General features: G+C 39.7%; 1 protein-coding gene across 1 annotated transcript in view; it reads left to right on the forward strand.

The window, feature by feature from the left end:
* The window catches only part of DDX43 (DEAD-box helicase 43), a 1,089,992-nt gene that overhangs the window by 814,020 nt on the left and 263,282 nt on the right, over window positions 1-12,690 (forward strand). The gene's annotated exons all lie outside the window — the stretch shown is intronic.

Below are 12,690 nucleotides of genomic sequence, written 5' to 3' on the forward strand. Positions count from 1 at the left end.
GTCCACGGCCCGCCCTGTCACTTTAAGGCAGGTAATTTTTTTCATTTAAACTACAGTCACCACTGCACCCTATGGTTTTTCCTTTCTCTGCATGTTTTCGGTCGAATGACTGGTAATGGCAGTTAGGGGAGGAGCTATATAGCAGCTTTGCTGTGGGTGGACTCTTGCAACTTCCTGTTGGGAAGGAGAATATATCCCATAAGTAATGGATGATCCGTGGACTGGATACACCACAAGAGAAATAAATTTATCAGGTAAGCATAAATTATGTTTTTTTTACATATTGGTATATGTGGGAGTTTACTTTAAGGATTTTCTTACACATACTAATTTTTAAGAAATGTATTGATTGTGTTTTTATGGATGGAATGTTTATAGATGAAATTATTGATTGTGTTTTTATGGATGGAATCTTTATAGATGAAATTTATAACATAATGAGTATTGATGAATATTATTTTTTGTAGTATATACATATTTTTTTACACTGAATTCATATAATATTTATATTATATTATGTTTGTGATTTTGTAATTTCACATTTTAATCATCTGAATGGAATTGCTAGACACTATCTTCTAGTATTTACACTGTTAAATTTTGTAGCACATAATTTGTAACAAATTGTTGTAGATAGATTTTTTTTTTATATATATATATTGTTTTTATTTAAGTTTGCAGTAAAACTTTAACAATAAGACAAAAGAAAAAACATTTCAATGTTCCTACACAAAAGTAGGAATGTGATACAATAGATGTTGCACAGTATATTACTTTGAGTCTTTCTGAAATGTCCCGTGGTACAAATTCTCTTCACAGTATCGCTATGGTCGTGGTAGGCACGTGGTTTCTAAAATTAAGGTATATGACATGTGGGCCTTCCAACTTTCAGTTAATGGAGGGCATCAGAAATGTATTGTCTCTTATTTTCAATGCAACTTCTAATTGAGTCTAGTAAGTCTAGAATTATTTATCAATTGTCCTAAATAGAGACAAAGAACTAAAATTGAAGAGAAAGAAAAGATAAGGGGAAGAGAAGGAGGGAAAAAGAGAAAGCATAGGCCATATAATAAAGTTTGAGAATGTTTCTCTCATTAGTCATATATGTGTGCTCTCGGGCGTGTTTATGTATCTTATTTACTATATCTAAAAGACTCCCATAGAAACATCATATCCTGATGTAGCGAGAGTTGGCCTATTTTGAGGTAATATAATCTTTCCAGCAGTAAGTTTCTGTTGACTAATTCTATCCATTCCGATACTGTAGGTACCACTGCCGTTTTCCATTTTCTCGGTATTATCTGGTTAGCTGCATTTAACATGATGTAAAATAATTGTTGCCTTATTTTGCATGTAATTGCTGGTGGTTGTCTCAACATTATTATTTCTGGGCTAGGTGTTATTTGAGTGTTCAGTGTTTTATTGATATTCAAGAAGATAGCAGTCCAAAAAGGTTTAATATGTTCGCATCCCCACCAGATATGGGACATGTGACCCTCCTCTAGGCATCCCCTCCAGCATGAGCCTGAGGTTTGCTTATATATATATTTAATTCTAGCCGGGGTTAGATACCACCTCATCATCAATTTGATGAATGTTTCTTTTGCATGGGCGGAATGTCCGGAGTGCAGAAGGGTTGAGAATCTGCCTACCCACGTTTTTGCTGGAGTAGTTTGATGCAGCTCATTATTCCATCTTTTAGTGTAAGGGGGGAGCCCCGGAAAGGTGTGTGATAAGACAAGTTTATACAATTTGGAGATTACTCCCTTTATATCCTCTTTAGCTATACACATTTGTTCAAATACTGTGGGAGAGCGGGTCAGGTCTTTTCTAAGTTTATGTGACATTATGTAGTGCCTCATTTGGTGTATGTGAAGCCACGATGACAAGAAAGGGTGTTCTAATAAGTTAAGTTGGGACCTATCTTTGATAAACTTAACCTCATCCGTGATAAGATACATGGGAATGAGTGCTTGTGGAGCCTTGAGGAGGTTGTCATCTATGATTTTACCAGGTTTAAATTCTGGGTTGTTTAAAAGTGTAGTAAGGGGTGAGTATCTAGAAGAGATTCTATTCGGTGACTTACAGATATTCTTCCAGTCAGTCCAAGTCTCATTGGAAATGGAAGATGTTGAGATAGAGTGTCTATTAAAATAAGCAGGATTCCAGCTTGCGGTGTTTAGGTCGTGTGTAAAGGCAAGATCAGATTCAATTTGCACCCAGCTTTTATAAGTGGATGTATTAAAACGAAACCACTCCTGGATTCTCTGTAGGGATATGGCAAGTTTGTAGGAAAGGAGATGTGGGACCCCTAGGCCCCCCTCTGTTGGGGGTTTAAAGAGTGTATTACTGTTAATCCGTGGAGGCCTACGTCTCCAGATATATTCATTTATGATTTTTTGCATGTGAGCTAGGTCTTTTTGTATGCCTGGGATGGGGACTGTCTGTAGGATATATAGCACTTTTGGGAGCAGAATCATTTTTGCTGCTTGTATTCTACCTGTCCAAGATATATTTTTAGGAAGCCAATGAGATGTTAGAGTTAGAAGTTCTGTGGTAAGATCTCCATAATTGTATTTACGCAAATCTGTTATATCTGGAGTAATGTGAATGCCAAGGTATTTGAGATATTTTGTTTGTTTTTTTAAGGGGCATGTAGCCTTTAGATCATTAAGGGTGAGGGTAGGTAAGTTTATAGGAAGGTATTCTGACTTGGTCATATTCACTAAAAAATTTGATACTGTCCCAAATTTTGTCAGTTCATTAGTCACCTGTTGTAGGGATACTTTGGGGTTTGTGAGCGTCAGGAGAATGTCGTCTGCAAATATGGCTAATTTATGTGTCTGATTGGCAATGGGAATTCCTTGAATTTGGTTGTTCAGTCGTATTTTGATAGCCAGAGGTTCTAGGGATAAGACAAAAAGAAGCGGTGAAAGTGGGCAGCCCTGTCTGGATCCGTTTCGGATTTCAAAAGGCTCCGAAAGGGCTCCATTAATCCTAACCTGAGCTGAAGGGTTTGAATATAAAGCAAAAATTTTTTGAATGAAAGAGTCTGGGAAGTCGAAGTGTTGTAGGGTCGTCCGTAGGTATGTCCAGTCTAGTCGGTCAAAAGCTTTTTCAGCATCTGTCGAGACAAAAACAGTCGGGGTTTTGGTTTGTGTGACATATTCCAATAAATTTAATACTTTGACCGTATTATCTTTTGCTTCTCTACGTGGGACAAACCCTACTTGGTCTTGATGAATTAGAGAGGGGAGAATTTGGTTGATACGGGATGCTAAAATTTTCGCATATAGTTTGAGGTCAACATTTAATAAAGAGATTGGGCGAAAATGTGCAGGTGTGTTTGGGGGTTTACCAGGTTTAGCTATAACTGATATGTTGGCTTGTAACATAGTGTCAGGGAATGGAAGTCTTTCTGGTATGGAGTTAAAAAGGGATGTTAAGTGCGGTACCAGTAGAGAAGCAAAGGTTTTATAATACAGACCTGTGAACCCATCTGGGCCTGGTGCTTTGTTCTGTTTTATTTGTTTTATTGCTTCTAGCATTTCTGAAGGCTGAATAGGTCGGTCTAATTGGGTGCGTTGATCTTGATCTAACTTGGGTATAGGTAATTTATCTAAATATTGATTGCAATGGCTTGTATGGTTTTGAGGGTCTCTGATTGGGAATAGATTATAGAGTTTATGGTAGAATTTCTTGAACTCTTTAGCTATTGATTTTGTGTCTTCTAAATGTGTGCCATCTGATTTTTTTATGGCGTGAATGTAAGTTTTCTGCTGCTGCTTTTTTAATGCTCTAGCCAAGAGTTTTCCTGATTTATTGCCCTCCCTATAAAAATTTTGTTGAAGATGGAGAAGTTGTTTTTGTGATCTGATATGTAGGAAAAGGTTCATTTTTTCTCTTTTGGATTGCAGTTGGTTTAGAACAATGTTGTCAGTAGGGTTAGATTTATGTTTATAGTCTAAGTCTGTGATCTCTGAAGCTAAAAGATTTATTTCTTCACGACTTTTCCTTTTGATTTGTTCAGTACTTTTAATAAACTCGCCTCTTATAGTGCTCTTATGGGCTTCCCAAAGTGTGGCCTCGCTAACATCTGGTGTCTTATTTATAGAGAAGTATGAGCTTATATGTTCTGAAAACAACTCCTTTTGCTTTGAATCTAACAATAATAAGTCCTCCAGTCTCCACTGAAAGGCTTTCAAGGGGGCTGTTGGCCATTTTATAGTGCAAGCTACTAAGGAGTGATCTGACCATGTTGTATGGTGTATGCGAGAATGTGTAGTGTATGATAGGACTAGATGATCGACTAAAATATAATCTAGTCTGGAATAATTACGGTTGGGATGGGAGAAGAAGGTAAAATCTATTTTTTGTGGATTAAAGTATCTCCATGTATCATGTAAGCCTAAGAGCTTAAATTTTTGCCATATATTGTGAAGATTTGGGATTTTAGCTCTAGTGGTAGGGTTTGAGCAGTCAACTGTAGGGTCGAGGGGGAGGTTCAGGTCCCCTGATATTATTACAGAGCCTTTTGCTTCTTTGAGGATTAAATCTACAACTGAGGTTATGAATTTATCCTGATGGGAGTTTGGTGCGTAAATATTCATTATTGTTACAGGTTTGCCATACAGGAGGCCTTTTAAACATATGTATCTGCCTTCCTTGTCTCCTATAATATGTGTCTTAACGAAGGGGATAGATTTGTGGATTAAGATGCTAACTCCGTTAATTTTTTTGTGTGGATTAGTGCTGTGGTAATGTAAGGGGTAGTGTGTGGAAAAATATTTAGGAATATTTCTCCCTTTGAAATGGGTCTCTTGAAGCATTAATATGTGTCCCCCTTTTTTTTGGAGGTCTAGTATAGCCATTCTCCTTTTATTTGGGCAATTTAGTCCCTTGGCATTTTGTGTAAAGATATTTAAGTCTTGTGGTGTGTGCTTAATCATCATGGTACATAAATGTTGAAGGTGATAAAGAGCAATAACACATGGTGTATATCAATGAGCCTGCGTATGACGGCATATGCTTTGGAAGAGGACAGAAAAGAAGAGAGAAGAGGGGAAAAGAAAGATATAAGCGAATAAACAAAATATTAAAACATAATATTTTTAACACAAGTTGAAACAACATAATTCTGTACTAGGGAGTAAAATCTCCCGACTAGGTGAGAACAACAAAAAACAAAGTCAACATCAGTTAACTGTGAACAATTTAACCTTTAAGACATTATTTTAGCAACTCTAATGACCTGTGGGCCTCTTATGCAACGGAAAGTAGGTGATACTTGCAATTTGAAGTCTCTGGTGGCCGCTGCTTATTTGGTTAGGAAATGTTCTAGTATGCAGTGAGGAGTTGTCACCCTTTATCATCAAGTGATGGGGAAGCAGGTTGTGTAGGTTTGCGGGACTTCTTTTGAGACACCTGTCTCCATTCTCTTCTTTGTGGTAGGGGTGCTGGCTTACTTGGGCTTGTGTGCTTTTCTTGTGGTGTGGCGCTTTCTTCCATCTGGGGGTAGGAATGTCCAATTCTTTGCAGATATCTGGGATTTCTGTGGTAGATGAGCAGGTGATACGTCTTCCTTTCCAGAGGATTAGCAGGTGAAAGGGGAACCCCCATCTGTATGGGATACTTTGTTTTCTCAGTAACAGTGTAAGCGGTTTAAGTTCCCTTCTTTTAGTGAGAGTTCTCTGCGATAAATCAGTAAACATTTGTATGTCTATGTTTTCATATTTAATGGGTTGTTGATCTCTGGCTAGTTTCATTAGCTCTTCCTTTTCTTGAAAGTTCGTGATCCGAACTATAACATCTCTTGGTGCTTGTCCTGCCAATGGTTTGGGGCGTAAAGCTCTGTGAGCTCTGTCCATGGAGATTTTTGAAGCGCTTCCTTCCTTTTTTAATGTGCTGAATAAATCTTGAAGATATTGTTCAATATCTGGCGGGAGGATAGTTTCGGGGATACCCCGCACCCTGATATTGTGTCGTCTGCTGCGGTTTTCGACGTCGTCTATCTTGTCTTCTAGCTCCGTTATAGTTGTGTCTTGTTTCTGAATGGTGTTCTGGAGGTCTGTGATAGCTTCTTCATGCAGATCTTTGCAGTTTTCAAGTGATTCTACTCTGTGTCCAATGTCAGAGATATCTTTTTTTAGGTCAGAGATTTCCTCTTTGATACATTGCTTAACCTGAGATATAAGAGAAGAAAAGTCTTTTTTTGATGGAATTGTTTTAAAAAGAGCTGTGGGAATAGTGATGCTCTCTGACATCTGGTCACTGTCAGACTCTGATGAGCTGTGATCTGATCCTTGGTCTGGTATTGCCTCTCCTGTTGGGGCTAAATTTTTGGTCTCTGACGCCTTGAAAAAACTGCTAACTGAGTGAGTAGGGGTCTTCAGGGGTTTGACGTTTTTGCCCGGTTTATTGATTTTTTTGGGAGACATAGCTGTATGAGTACTGTTTCTCCACCTTCACTGTTTTTTTTGTTCTTTTTTTTTTTTAGGGGTAGGTGGGGAGTCTGCAGTTCTATAGAAAGTTCTTTAAATCTTTATTGCTTTGCATGTGCTTATTGCGATGTTTAAACTGTAAACTTGACCACGTTGAGTAGTGTGCTGGGACTTAATGATAAGAAGTTTCAGTTACAGTTTTTCAAATGTACAGGCTTATAAAAGGTGCTTATATATTGTGTGGCACCTTATAACTGGCAGTCCAAAGCTAAAGTGCGCTTCAATATAAGATACAGTTATCCCAGTTGTGGGTATTATGATTCAGATTTATAGCCACCTTAATACAGTTTGTTTTATGGTTTTGATGTGGTCCGGTATTCTTACCCTTTTGAAAGTCGTTCCCCACTACCGCAGTGTTTTACTCGCGGTCTAACATTTCAGGTGCGTCACCAAACTCTAGCTTGGGATGCGGCCCGCATCGGCGTTCATCTTCTGGTGCGACTCACTTCGGATTCCAGCTGACCGGCATAGTGGTGAGTCTATTTGACCATCGGGGGTTATCCCAATAGTTACTTCTTGATAGAGGTGTCTCCGGCCACTGGTCCTTTTCACTTGTTCGCCAGCAGGATCTAATGTGGGATGAGTTCATGCGCACAGCGTGCACATTGAATACATGCAATTCTCCTGTTAAAGGCAACGGAGGTTTTGCAGATTCGATGCGTGAGAGAGTTTGCTTAGATGACTAGTAGTTTGCAGTCTTAAAGTGCAGGATGGCTAATGCCAATTACGTTTTCACCTAGATAGGGCCTAAGAGCTCTGTCAGACAGCAGCCATCTCCTAGGCTGGCTAGCTCCGCCCCCCCCCCGATAGATTTTTTTTTTTATATATGTAGTATGTATTTTTCACCACTAGATGGCGATATTAACGTAATTATCACAATCAATTGGCACCATTATGGCTATTTAAACACTGTTTTATTCACTAAATGTCAAGCTTGAGAAAGGGCTTAGTGTTAACCCAAAACGTTGCTTTACTGGTCCCTGTATGTAAAATAAAGGTAATTTTGATTCACCACAGCTGGAGACTACTTTTCTATTTGGATTTATTTGGGCTTGGTAAGCCTTCTCCGTGCTCCTGTGAGTTGTGGGTGCTGTATTCAATTTGCTTATTTGAGCACATTGTCTAGCCAGTTACAAGAGGCATATTTACATAGCCACCAATGTCCAGAAAGCACCCAGTAGTGCATTGCTGCTTCTGAGACTGTTGGCAATATTTTAAAAAATACCATGAGCAAGATGTACATTTGATTCATGTAAAATGCTCTATCGGAACCATGATACATTAGTTTTGACCTTTATATACCTTTAAAAGGGACATTAAACACTAAATAGATTTCATGCATCTCCCTCTAATTATGGGTTTTGCTATTTTGGTACTTAGGTTTCACTGCACTTATCTGAAGGATAGTTGCTGCCCACTGAAATGCACTGTGTCACTGCAGTGAAAGTCGAATTACAACATGGTGGCAGCCATGACTAGAGGGCAAGGCTGGTGCTACAATAGAGGCAGTTTATTAGGGGCCATATGTGGAGGCATGATGGCTGGAAAGAAAGGGGACTCGCTAAAACATAGGGAGGAAGAGAGTGCAGGTCAGCCAGAACAGCTAAATGCATCTGGCTGAAATAGCTCACTGCACAGCCCTGCGCTCTCTGCAAAACTTTAGCAGCATTAATGAAAGTTGGTGGAGTTGTCAACAGCAGTGTGACTCATCTCCACCAATAACCTAATGGGTATTGTCGGTGCTAATGGGCACTCATAGAAGCACTGACAGTCAGTGCAGCATATGTGTTTTATATATATATATATATATATATATATATCCTATATAATAAATGGCCAAGTATGTTTGTCAGATGCAGTCATGCACAGTAGAGACTGCACGTGACAAACATACCTGGCCGTTTGGATCCTGACACTCAGCACTCAGCACAGAGCAAGGCTGAAGCGGAGTGTCAGGGAGCGTGGCTGACGGGGGCGTCACGATGGGGGCGTGGTCGGTCATCGCGATGGGCGTGGCCTGGCGGGTGTCACCGCTATGGGGCGTGGATGGGCAGGGTGCCGCGATGTGGGCGTGGCCAGAGATGCAAAGGCTTGAAAGTTTAAATTAAGACGGAGCAGGACAGTGAGCAGGAGAGGGGGGGAGAAGGGAGCAGGAGAGGGGAGGAGAGAGCCAAAGAGGAGAGAGAGCAAAAGAGGAGAGAGAGCCAAAGAGGTGGGAGAGAGAGCCAAAGGGGGGGGGGGGGAGAGAGCCAAAGGGGAGGGGGGAGAGAGAGCCAAAGGGGAGGGGGGAGAGAGAGCCAGTGGGGAGAGAGAGCGCCAAAGAGGGGGGAGAGAGAGCCAAAGAGGGGGGAGAGAGAGCCAAAGAGGGGGGGGAGAGCCAAAGAGGGGGGAGAGAGAGAGCCAACGAGGAGAGAGAGAGAGAGCCAACGAGGAGAGAGAGCCAACGAGGAGAGAGAGCCAACGAGGAGAGAGAGCCAAAGAGGAGAGAGAGCCAAAGAGGGGAGAGAGCAAAAGAGGGGGAGAGCCAAAGAGGGGGGGGGGAGCCAAAGAGGGGGGAGAGAGAGAGCCAAAGAGGAAAGAGAGCCAAAGAGGAAAGAGAGCCAAAGAGGAAAGAGAGCCAAAGAGGAAAGAGAGCCAAAGAGGAAAGAGAGCCAAAGAGGAGAGAGAGCCAAAGAGGAGAGAGAGCCAAAGAGGAGAGAGAGCCAAAGAGGAGAGAGAGCCAAAGAGGGGGGAGAGAGAGACGAAGAGCGGGGGGGGGAGATCCAAAGAGGGGGGGAGAACAAAAGAGGGGAGAGAGAGAGCAAAAGAAAGGGGGGAGAGAGCCAAAGAGGAGAGAGAGCGCAAAGGAGAGAGGGGAGAGAAAGCAAAAGAGAGGGGAGAGAGAAAGCAAAAGAGAGGGGGGAAGACCGCTGTACTGCAAAAAATGGCCCGTGTACACGGGCTTTAGTACTAGTGTGTATATATGTATATATATATATATATATATATATATATTTACGCTACATTTCAATAATTTAATGTGATAATGGAAATCTGTTTTGTAATGGTAGAAAACATAATTTCTTTGAGGTGGGGTGGCAAAATGTGTATGAAATGCGTAAGCAAGCCAACCACAGGGTCTCTTACCGTGTGACAGTCCTTGTTTTAATCTATTGTATGGAATAAAAGCTATATGTTATTTTTTTTGCTAGAGGGAGGTGGTGAATAACCAACCTCAGTATTATGCTTATATCATGTTTTTAGTAGTTAATGTCCCTTTAAAAGTCTGCCCAATAAAGAGTCTCAGTTGGTGTATATACTACAATGGATATAATTTAAGGACTAAAATTACCAAATTTAAATAAACTTCCATAATTAATATAATTAGCTTTCTGCTAGATTACGAGTTTTGCGTTATGAGGGGTGAGGTGCTAACGAGCATTTTTTTCTCACCACTCACATACAGCGCTGGTATTGCGAGTTTTTACAAACCCAGCGTTAAAAGACAAAAACTGAGCGTAGAGCAAAATTTTGCTCCAAATCTCACTCCAATACCAGCGCTGCTTAAGTCAGCGGTGAACTGGTGTAACGTGCTCGTGCACGATTTCCCCATAGGAATCAATGGGGAGAGCCGGCTGAAAAAAAGTCTAACACTTGCAAAAAACAGCATATAACTCGGTAATGCAGCCCCATTGATTCCTATAGGGATATAAAATGTATGTTTACACCTAACACCCTAACATGAACCCTGAGTCTAAACAACCCTAATCTTACATTCTTATGTAAGATTATATTTATTAACCCCTAATCTGCTGCCCCCAACATCGCCGACACCTACATATAATTATTAACCCCTAATCTGCCGCCCCAATGTCGCCGCCACTATAATAAACATATTAACCCCTAAACCGCCGCACTCCCGCCTCGCAAACATTAGTTAAATATTATCCCCTAATCTGCCGTCCCTAACATTGCCGCCTTCTACCTACATTTATTAACCCCTAATCTGCCCCCCCCCAACGTCACTGCCACTATATTAAAGTTATTAACTCCTAAACCTAAGTCAATCTTAACTCTAACACCCCCTAACTTAAATATAATTCTAAATAAGAATTAATATTATTACCTAAATTATTCCTATTTAAAACTAAATACTTACCTATAAAATAAACCCTAAGGTAGCTACAATATGACTAATAGTTACATTGTATCTAGCTTAGGATTTATTATTTTACAGGCAAGTTTGTATTTATTTTAACTGGGAAGAATACTTATTAAATAGTTATTAACTCTTTAATAACTACCTAGCTAAAATAAATACAAAAGTACCTTTAAAATAAAACCTAACCTAAGTTACACTAACACCTAACACTACACTACAATTAAATAAATTACCTAAATTAAATTCAATTAAATAAATTAAATACAATTAGCTAAAGTAAAAAAAAAACACTAAATTACAGAAAATAAAAAACAAATTACAGATATTTTAACTAATTACACCTAATCTAATAGCCCTATCAAAATAAAAAAATGCCCCCCCAAAATAAAAAAAAACCCTAGCCTAAACTAAACTACCAATAGCCCTTAAAAGGGCCTTTTGCGGGCATTCCCCCAAAGTAATCAGCTCTTTTACCTGAAAAAAAAATACAAACAACCCCCCCAACAGTAAAACCCACCACCCACACAACTAACCCCCCAAATAAAAATCTAACTAAAAAAAACTTAAGGTGCCCGTTGCCCTGAAAAGGGCATTTGGATGGGCATTGCCCTGAAAAGGGCATTTGGATGGGCATTGCCCTTAATAGGGAAGTTAGCTCTTTTGCAGGCCTAAAGTCCCTAACCTAAAAATAAAGCGCACCCAATACACCCTTAAAAAAAACAAACACTAACCGCCTGAAGATCGACTTACCGGGAGAAGTCTTCATCCAAGCCGGGTCGGAGTCCTCAACGAAGCCAGGAGAAGTGGTCCTCCAGACGGGCAGAAGTCTTCATCCAGACGGCATCTTCTATCTTCATCCATGCGGAGCGGGTCCATCTTCAAGACATCCGACGCGGAGCATCCTCTTCATCCGACGACTAAAGATGAACGAAGGTACCTTTAAGTGACGTCATCCAAGATGGCATCCCATAGAATTCTATCAGCCAATCAGAATTAAGGTAGAAAAAATCATATTGGTTGATGCAATCAGCCAATAGGATTGAAGTTCAATCCCATTGGCTGATTCACTCAGCCAATAGGATTGAGCTTGCATTCTATTGGCTGTTCCATACTTTTGTATTTATTTTAGCTACGTAGTTATTAAATAGTTAATAACTATTTAATAACTATTCTACCTAGTTAAAATAAATACAAACCTGTAAAATAAAAATAAATCCTAAGCTAGATGCAATGTAACTATTAGTTATATTGTAGCTAGCTTAGGGTTTATTTTATAGGTAAGTATTTAGTTTTAAATAGGAATAATTTAGTTAATGATAGGAATATTTAGTTAGATTTCTTTTAATTATATTTAAGTTAGGGGGTGTTAGGGTCAGGGTTAGACTTAGACTTAAAGGGACACTGAACCCAATTTTTTCTTTTGTGATTCAGATAGAACATGCAATTTTAAGCAACTTTCTAATTTACTCCTATTATCAATTTTTCTTCGTTCTCTTGCTATCTTTATTTGAAAAAAAGCCATCTAAGCTTTTTTGGGTTAAGAACTTTTGACAGCACTTTTTGATTGGTGGATTCATTTTTTCCACCAATCAGCATGGACAACCCAGGTTGTTCACCAAAAATGGGCCGGCATCTAAACTTAGATTCTTGCATTTCAAATAAAGATACTAAGAGAATAAAGAAAATTTGATAATAGGAGTACATTAGAAAGTTACTTAAAATTGCATGCTCTATCTGAATCACAAAGGAAAAAATTTGGGTTCAGTGTCCCTTTAAGTTTAGGGGTTAATAACTTTAATATGTTGGGGGCGGCAGATTAGGGGTTAATAAAGGTAGGTAGGTGTCGGCGATGTTAGGGACGGCAGATTAGGGGTTAATAATATTTAACTAATGTTTGCGAGGTGGGAGTGTGGCGGTTTAGGGGTTATGTTTATTATAGTAGGAGCAACAGATTAGGGGTTAATAAGTGTAGGTAGGTGGCGGCGACGACATTGCGGGCGGCAGATTAGGGGTTAATAGCTAATGTAGGTGGCGGTGATGTTGGGGGCA

The sequence above is a fragment of the Bombina bombina genome, chromosome 4, assembly GCF_027579735.1.
Source record: "Bombina bombina isolate aBomBom1 chromosome 4, aBomBom1.pri, whole genome shotgun sequence".
NCBI classification, from domain to species: Eukaryota; Metazoa; Chordata; class Amphibia; order Anura; family Bombinatoridae; genus Bombina; species Bombina bombina.